At 39.4% G+C, this 9,965-nt stretch overlaps 1 protein-coding gene across 1 annotated transcript in view; it reads right to left on the bottom strand.

The window, feature by feature from the left end:
- LOC139719106 (metabotropic glutamate receptor 3-like) overlaps positions 1 to 9,755 on the bottom strand; it is a 34,225-nt gene extending 24,470 nt beyond the window's left edge. The window contains exon 1 of the mRNA XM_071630540.1: positions 9,715 to 9,755. The gene's annotated coding sequence lies outside the window, so the exon portion shown is untranslated. The remainder of the gene's footprint in view (positions 1 to 9,714) is intronic.
- Positions 9,756 to 9,965: the final 210 nt, after the last annotated feature.

Raw genomic sequence — 9,965 nt, forward strand, 5'->3', positions numbered from 1 at the left:
GCCCGAGACGGGACTGGATCGAACAGGTGCTTCCGTGTACCGGTCTGCGACTAGCTTCACATGTTCTTGTGATGCCATAGCATGTTGATTCTAAAACCATAGTCAGTATCAGCGCCTATTACTATGAATATTAAAAAAAAGATGGTCAGGGACATTTCCTTGCAAAGGGAGCGACTGTTACACTCGGTCTTGGACCTATCATAATGATTACCTGATCATGGGATATTGTTTGCAGCTCTCCGGAAGAGCCATGCCCGGTGAATGCTGAGATCGGTGTGATACAATGTCACTAAGTCCTTTATCTGGTTTAGGTAAGTCTACCATCACAGTCGGCAACCTATCTATGTCCTTTAATAGTAAATGGCATCGGAAATGTACACCTATATACTCTCCTTGCAAGGGAATAAGCAAACTTTTCGTGAGCGGCACAAGAGCAGATGAAAGAAAAGGGGTATAATACTGATTGGGAAAAAGAAGTAAGAAAGTGATGGTATTCAGAACTCTCTCTCCCTCTCTTTCTCTCTTTCTTAAAAAAAGCCGCTTATATACATTCTAAAATATGCACTTGTACTGAAGATAAACCTTGTCTGTCAACCTTCTGGAGATATTAGAGACTCTTTCCCCCCCCCCCCCCCTTCCTCATGTCTTTCCTCCAAGACTTTAATAATTACTCGCTTCTCAAGGCCCACTCCTTCAAGAAAAGGTTCCTATTCTCGCTAACCCTGTGAGCCATTTATACCTGCTTCGAGGCTTCTCTTCTTCTTTTTTGCCAGGGGCGTCTTCTGTGTGATAATTTCAGGAATATTTTTTTTTTCACCAGTCAGCCAAAAGTACGCCCTCTTTTCTTTCTCTATGTATACTGTATCGCCACAGTTCTTATCTGAACTTATTTCTACAGATAGAAAATAATTATATGAATGTATATATACTGTATCATATGCATGATATACATAAGTTAATTTATAAAAATGACACAGATAATCACGTATAATGTTTTCCTTTTTTGTGGTTATAAAGTTGGTGGTGTTGGTGGCATATTGTTCAGGGTTTTGCTAAAGATTAAATATTGGAAATGCACGCCTACGCTTATGTCATAAGCCTCGGTTTGAAATTCAATTTTCTGTTGGCGACCACATGACACTGTCATTGATGGCCAATTTCTTACGTCTTGCAACAGCTCACGTGCTATTTTGAGACGCGTTGATTATTGATAGGCCCGAGACTATGTAATGCGCAATCCAGGCATCTCCTGCACTTGAGTATTTTGCCGTCTGCTTGGATGTCTAGGTAGTGTTAAGCTCCACAATTAGTTTCACAAAAGGGATGAGAAGTAAAAGCGTACTGACACATAGGCCTATATAGAATCTTGCAGAAACAGGACTTGAACTTGAAAAAGGGTACATCATGTCGGTCATCGGCTAAATCAGCCCATGAGGGGTACATGAGGGTGAATAAAGGAAGACCATTTTTCATCAGACTGTGTTCCTAAACTGCGCCGTGCCCGTTGGTGTATTATGTGGGTATTTTTGCCTGCCAGACAGCAAGAATTTTATGTAACGAAATGTAGCCATTGAAGTTCGTATCTCGTATGTGAAATGAAAGTGCGCCCCGAACACTGGTGAAACATGGCTGACGCGACCTGAACATAGCCATGCTTTCTAAAGCTCCTTTTTCTCATCGTACTGCTTTGTTGATAATGATAATAGTGGCTTTTTTATAGCGCCTTTCGGTGCTCATGGCACTTCAAAGAAGAAAAGAAATATATATATATATATATATATATATATATATATATATATATAATGTACAAACATGACAGGAGGGAAGAAAATATCAAACAACAAACAAACACATACCAGATAAAGAACACAATTTTCTGAACATTGCAGTTAGATAATCATCAATGTGAGACTAACAAATAGGTTTTTAGTTTGGATTTGAATGTTCCTGTAGATAATAATAATTGGCCTAGCTGAACAGGTAATTGAATCCACAGTTTTGGTCCCATAACTGAGAAAGCACGATTTCCCATCCATGTTTTATTCTGGGTGTTTGAAGTAACAGTGCATTTGTACACAAACGCAGAGTTTGTGTCGGATTGTACAGTATTTTGAAATAAAGTCACGCAGGTATGCGGGGGAAAAACAGTTAATTGAATGATGTACCAATAACATAATCTTAATGTGGTCCTTTTCTTTTTAACTGGCAGCCAATGTAAAGAACGAAGACTTGGTGATATGGAATAAAGCTTTTTAGTGAAAGTTAATTACTGGGCAGCAGGATTTGCAACCGTTGTTAATAATAATCTGTGTTCTTTCCATTTAATCTCCCCTCCCCTTTCCTTTATCAATTTTAAACTCTAACCGGAGCTTGAGTTTGACATTGACGCACACATAAACACCATCTGATTCCAAGCAAGATAATATTTAGGACTTTCCAAGTCACATCATGCACATTCGATGTAATTTATCTAGGCTAATTCTAGAGTCGCCGACGTCGAAATGTGAAAAAGATTTACTGGGTATCAAAAATGGATTGACAAACAGGTCGCGTGGGTTTCTCGAGACGAACTGCCCCGATCGGAAAGATAATAAAGCATACCCTGATGCTGATTCTTTTTTTTCCCTTCTGAAACAGACCCCATGATGAAGACTTCGCTCATAAATTACACACCAACAATATTATGTTGGCCGGTCGCGTATCCAGCCCATTTCACACTGATGTTAATAGTTACGTTGAAAAATACAGCTGGGCGCAAATAAAACCCTAAAGAGCATTAAATTTCAATCAGCAATTAATCTAATCAGAGGATGATCCATTCACTTTCGCCTGAATCTATTTGATATGTGCATTAAGATCGAAACTCTTGGATAAATTACAGAGTCGGTGTCTCCCAGAGTATAATTAAACTCCCGCGCTCCAAACGTACAATTTGCTCTAGAGACAAACGTCATAGACACGTGATAAGACCCCTTCACGACTTCTTTCTCTTTCCATTAGATGTCATCAACAACATTTTAGTTACACCTGGGTTTTTTTTCCACCCGAAAACAGTAACGTGCTGTCGAGTACCCGCTGCTTATGAGAAAAGCATGTTCCGTGTAATTATCTTATGAGAATCGGGAATTATCAGAATAATATCGACGGCAACCAGTTAACTAAGCCAATTTAGCATTTAACTGTGTTTGCTATCCGTCTCATCGCTCAAATTCCATCACATCTTATCCAAAGATTAGATTATCCGGAAACGCCATCTTACGATCTTAATGTTCTAACGTGAATCATGATAACCAAACTCCCACGCTCCAGAAAAGTCTACTTTGTCTAACCTTGAAACTCTGTGGATGGCATTTGACATCACAGTACATAGCGTGGCACGGTGTGTAATGTCTGAGTTCAACCCCCCCCCCCCCCGATTGGTAGAACTAATCATCGTTCATGTCATCGCCGTTGTGATTATGACATCATAACACATGACATCGTAATATGATAATGTCGTCTCAGTTAAGTACCTCTTTACCGCGTTACGACATATATGACTACCCCCATCGTCAGACTGTTGAATCCAACTTAGATAACGTTAACCTTGCAAACAAAGACCATTATTTATGTTCCTTAGAAGAGTGGCGTTGGGACGAAGTGTCTTGGTCAAGGACATACTTTAGGTGATATAACGGGCCTAGAATTCCAAACCTTCACACTGTGAATACAGAATACATGGCACAAGATCCCGACACCCATGGACCTTTACCCCTTTGAATACTCGGACCTCTTAGACTAGCCCTAAATTTGAACGCCTAGGAGCTAGTTTGTACAGACGAATTCTTAAATAACTACAGTATATCAGATTTTGTTGATAGAGTTTAGTCTTAAAAGCATAATTTACCATTTGCAGATGAAACAAAAACCCAGCATTAGTGCTTTAAAATAGTTCTAAAATGTGACTTAGGAACAGAAACAACCACTGTAAAAATGAATCACTAAAATCGATGTTAAGTATTGTTAAATATACAAAATGCGAACAATAGTTGTAATAAAAATGCTTCCAGATTAAACCGTCTATACAGTTACGATTTAATGAGAAAAATACAGATATCTCCATATATTTTAGGCTACATCGCTAAAATGTTATATGATAGAATGTTTTGTGGTACAACAGACCTACACATATGCATTAAATGTCATATCTTGATTTTTTTAATTACTGTTCCTAAGGGTAAACAGGACCTTTAATTGATTACTTCCATAAAGTCATCTCCTCCACATTCTCTCCAAATATGGGTTAAGTCCTTCGTAATCCCCAAATCCCACCTGCGATTTATGATGAATTCAATATAGACTTCCGACTGAAATCGGATTACGGCTCTACATTTCAGCACTATGCCCTGAGCAGAACGTTTTGGTGGGTTGAAAAACCGAAAGATGAATGGCCGACTCTACTGAGCCTCAATCACATCAGTACCAGAGTGGTTTTGATGGGGAGCAATAATGTGGAAATGATGTTATATTGATATCCGTCCGTCCGGGAATTGGCAGATTTGCCCGGGAAAGTGTCTTCAATGTAAACAATCTGCTTCCCAATAATGCCCTGCCAGTCCGATACCCAAGCAACGCCATGTACGCGTTCATTCACCTGGGTTAAGAGGGGATACAGCATGCAAGATTCGACCCCAGAACCTGCTAGGCACATGGCCAGTGTTTTATCGACTGCAATGTACCACAGCGGTTTTACAAATACATATCACAATGTATCAATGTCGTAGAAGTTTGAGTGAATGCATAATTTCCAGGCCTCCAGATTGAATCCATACATTGACTATGCTATGTCGGACAAGGCTCGACAGAGCCTTTGGTGTTTTGGTTGTTGCTGCTGTTGTTGTTGTTGTTGTTGTTGTTGTTATTATTATTATTATTATTATTATTATTATTATTATTATTATTATTGTTGTTGTTGTTGTTGTTGTTGTTGTTGTTGTTGTTGTTGTTGGGTTGCTACTATTCAATGCATGAAGAAGGTAATATATACATCGATATATTGCGGGAGAGTGGTCATAATGTGCACGGTCTTCTAAAATTTTAATTCCCTGGGTAGCGCTCAAAATAATATGAGCATCTTGAGGATTTTCTATCCAGACTTGGAAACAGTGTCAAGAGTGCCGTTCAAGCAATGGCTCGAGAAAAAGTTCCCCCAACGTGATCATAGTCTTGCCCCTTCTTAGGAACTGCAACATTTATAGAAATGAAGTGTTGCAGTCATTTCACTTTCACTGTCTCAGGAAAGGGGGTGTGGGCATTTGCAGCAGACACATACGATCTTAAAGACAATACACCAGTCCAATTGGCCGTAAATGTTAATGGATAGTTTCTGTAAAGTTACAAAGATAATTGGAAGAGCTTTAGAATGAAAGAAAGCATTCAATAACGTTCAAAATAGTACGTGATAAAGATAAGTAGTCGTTGACGCTTCAAACTGCAATACCCATTTATCATTTGAGGCTGTTCCCTGTCAGATGCTGGGGTCTGAGAGTAATCACGCAGTCTTTGAGAGATACGATATGTGTAATCACGCATGTTTGCTTATTTTGAAAACTGGCGTGATGCATGAATGTGTACACAGCGAGGAGTGGTGGGCATTAATGCCGATAAAATGCTATTCCGTCCGCAAGGCGGTTGCGAGGGTGAGAGACTTTTGGCCTCGCTAATAGCCAGTAACGCACATGATTGCCGGGAATGTGGAGTCACGAAACCTCATCTCTACTGGAAATTACAATCGCATCCATTCTCTTTCCCCAGTAAGCCCCTTTCCCTTCCTTCCCTCCCTCTCTCTCCCTATCTATCTATTTATCTATCTATCTACTTTTCCATCGTAGGGAGCCTTTATCACAATGTCAAAGTTTCATTCTGAATGAGTTCACTTACAGCAACTGCTGACGAATCGTCAGATTAATAAACGACGACATGGTTAGAATGTCAGATTTGCATGATGGCGGTACAGTCTCAAGGCGACTTTGACAAGGAGAAATCTCGTCATCATTCACTCCGAATCAACTCACAAAACGACTTCTTCTCCGATTTCCATTGCAAGCGTAATTTCTATCCAAGAGTCGAGGCGTGTCATTCTAATTGCGCCTAACAGATACAGGTTAACTTGTAGAAACGGGAAAAGTGTGCAGAGAAAGAATTGATCCCTAAATACGCCACAAAGCAATCGATATGATACATGTATAAGACTTTGGTATACCTGGGAAAGGCCTACATTCAAACAGTCATTATAGAGCTTGTACCACGCATCGGGAAATGTTTATTTTTTGTAACTGGTAGATTTCTGGCTTGGATAATTTTCTTATCTTTTCGGACAATCTTACAAAGGAACATTTTCATCAGGGGTCTTTAGGAATGCTAGAGATATAGATATAAGAGGAACGGATCTCAGACAAATGCTTACAAATAATGATTACACCAACACGACCGAAATGAGTATTTATCTGTTGACATCATGTTGGCATCATTCTAACCACAAATATTATAAGGTCGAAATGCAAACTATAGTTCGTGTCAAGCTATATAATTATCAACCTACTAAACCGACTGATATTTGTGTTATTCATAAACCAGATGTCATGTCTCCATCTCTTGCTGTTATTGTTTTCATTTTTCGTAAAAAGTTAATATCTAAACAGTTAGGGACAATGGACTAATATATTGCATGATATTATTCACCATGTAACAACACTTTCACATGCCGGTGCCAGTAATGACGTAGTCTTAATTTCATCTCATGATTCAGCATACGAATTTCACAATCCCGTGATACACAAGGTTAATTTGAGCAAGATGGTACCTCAAGTAGGTAAAAATGAGCTATTGGCAAGGAAAAGACAAGTGGACATGAAGTGAGAATTTAGTTTGGCCAGCAATTGTGGTTTGCATCATCGTCAATCTTGCTTTGGAACTGTAGGTTTCCCTTTTAAACCTCCCTGTTACCTTGGTGAAAATCTCACATGCTTCACTGAAAGATTTTTTTTCTCATACGAATGCCACCAAGAATAGTCTTATACTAACCAGCGTACTCTTCCTAAGAGAAACAGACCCTGAGGAATTCACGGAAAATCATGTTTATGGATTTAGAGCTGAAAATTCTCACTTCATGAGTCGGTTAAGTCAACCATAGAGTTTCCTATCCATAGATTACCCTTTCCTTTTCCAATCGGTTTACTGATCTTCCACAGTGCTGTCGTCGAGCTATAACAGCATTTCAAATCAAGTCGGCAGAAAAATACGCCCGCGGTGTCTCCTTGAACTTCAACTTTTCACTTTTTTTTAACGAAAAGGGATCAGAAACGCTTGAAATGTTTCGCGCGATTAACATAATTGTACAGTAGCGAATGCAAGGCTATTCTTTAATCTTCTATGAGATATACATGACCATTTTGATTATCATCTGGAAAATGTTGAGAAGTCAATTCGACTGGAATATTATGTATGTGTGGCTATTTGACATAGAGAAAAAAGTGATATATCAAGGTCGAACACCACTCCATACACACTTGAACATTACAAGGGTAAACCAAACGACAGAATTATAAATACCTTATCTAGATAGGACTTAGATTTATGAAATTTCACACTGTTCATGTCTTCATGGAACAGTAATGTCAGTCGCCGCCACGAATTTATATTTCAGTAGATTATTTGTTGATATCATCGCCCTACAGTCACCATTTTTTTAAACAGTAACCGGTCTTTTTGAAACTTCTACCATCATACTTTGATCTTATTTGAAGTCCTGATATCATTGAGCGTCATGCACTCTTCTCTACTCACTCTACTCTACACAAAGTGGCTGTACTTCAAATGCTTGCGTAGGTGCCTGTTTTCATGTACACGACAGATTTTATTTAAGTTTCACTTGTGAAACTTTCACACAGGGTTCTTTAAAGCCCGAAAACAAGACCATGAGACCCCCTCCATGGTGCCCTAGCCTCTGCAGGTCATACACGTGTCTCCGCAATCAATCTCCTTCGTATCGCGGTGTCTCTCATCTTGTCACTCTGCACGACGCCGTATTACCTCATTCACAGACAGTACAATAACGTCTACAGTATCAGACGACTATGTTTTCTGAGCTCATGTACATCCCCTCTGGAATTCCCATTAAAACACTCATACCGCATCATCCTCAAGTATTTTTTAATACCTGAAGAATTATGGTCATGCAATGGATTTGTCCATCAATGTACTTTGAAAACGCAGTGAAGTAGATTTGTCCACGAGCATTCCTTTTAGCCGATTTTATCCTCATTATCATCAAAATATCATTTTGAGGTCTAGGAAAGGTAGCATCTGATACACTTACGTATAATTCACATTTTCAGTTATTTACAGTGATTGTGAGTCCAACGGGAAGGATAAGTCAATGACACTTTCATCAACTAGCATCACGACAAATTTTTATCAGTATAATATTGTGCAGCTCGACGTTTACTTAAATTTTGTTCCTGATGAAAAAAAGCAACTAAATTCCAAAACGCAAATTGCATCTAGATAATTTATCGCTTCATATGGGATTGTGAGCTCCATTCAAACCGTCAGATTGGTATGAATTATTCTCTACGAAGGAACAAAAATAAAAAGTCTCGCCACGCGTCATGGCTCACGGCACATAAAGGAAACTGCTAACATACGTCAAGGGGCGGCCTTTATCGGGGGTAAAAATGATGGTCGCTTTGAGAACAAGTCGTATGTTGGAAAAAGCAGACCCATTCCATCGAATCACCCCTTTTGCCATGTCATTCAGGCGTTGGATCTCATCTTTCACGTGACCCATTGTTGACGGCAAACTCTCATTGTCTGTTAGATGAGCAAAGGAAAGGTATTCTGATGAATATCAGATTCGAACGGCAGATGCAGGCTGCTGTAGTCTGCGAAGAAAAGAATAGCTGCGGATTCTCCGTGGCGGAGGAAGAGAACGAGTCGCCGGCAGTGTATAGCTCGCCATTCCTCCATTTCCTTAGAGTGTGCTTAATGAACTGTTACCCACAGCAAGCTAGCCACTGATTTGATTCTCACGTCACAGCATGTATCCATTATTAACGAACGCCTTGACTCCAATTTTTAAGTCCAATTCCAAAGAGATCACGCGGAGAAAGAAAAAATTATCATTAAACTATATCCTCTTTTGACCCGTCTCTCCCTCTCTCTCTCTCTCTCTCTCTCTCTCTCTTATTATGTTACCATGGGTACGCGAGTGGAGACAGTGTCAATTAAAATTAGATATTCAAAGGGCCGAAACGGCTATGAAATGAAGAGTAGAGGCCTTGAAAACTACATTTTATGAGTAATGCCAGTCGCTTTTCTCCCAATATGCAAAATTTTGCAGAACATACAAACGCAAGCACCTATTACTAGCAATAGGACCGGCTGTTTAAGTAGATAAGTAACAAAAGAAGGTAAGTAACAAAATAAATCTGACGGAACAAACAGCGACAAACCCGACGAAAAAGACAGTGTAAAGTTTACAATTGCAAGTTAATGACATTCAGACCTGAATAGTTTTTTTTTTTCTAACCGATAATCCATGAAGTTACGTTTAAAAAAAAAACCTACAAGATGTTACGTCGCTTTGGATTAAGATGTTTGTTTAACTTTCTCTAGAGCAACATATCCTTTTACTTCTTTATGCGAGACATTCTTTTTCTATGTGAACACACTTACCAAGACCAGGAATATCCATTACAGGTTCGCGTGGCTTATATCCTTCAATCAAGTACCAGGATGAGTTCTTTTCTTGCGATTCCTTGCATAAATCCGCTGCAAATGATCAGGTATGTACGCTCAAGGACGACGTTATATCGTTACTGCAGGCATTTCAGACTCACAAATGATGAAAATTGCATTAGGCTCACAAAAGAAGCGCGCGGCGCGCCACTCCAAGATGGAACTCGGCGAAGGTATCCGTGTGACAA

This window comes from Diadema antillarum, unplaced genomic scaffold (assembly GCF_040938485.1).
Source record: "Diadema antillarum isolate AM-2024a unplaced genomic scaffold, OU_Dant_1.0 scf00000104, whole genome shotgun sequence".
NCBI lineage: Eukaryota > Metazoa > Echinodermata > Echinoidea > Diadematoida > Diadematidae > Diadema > Diadema antillarum.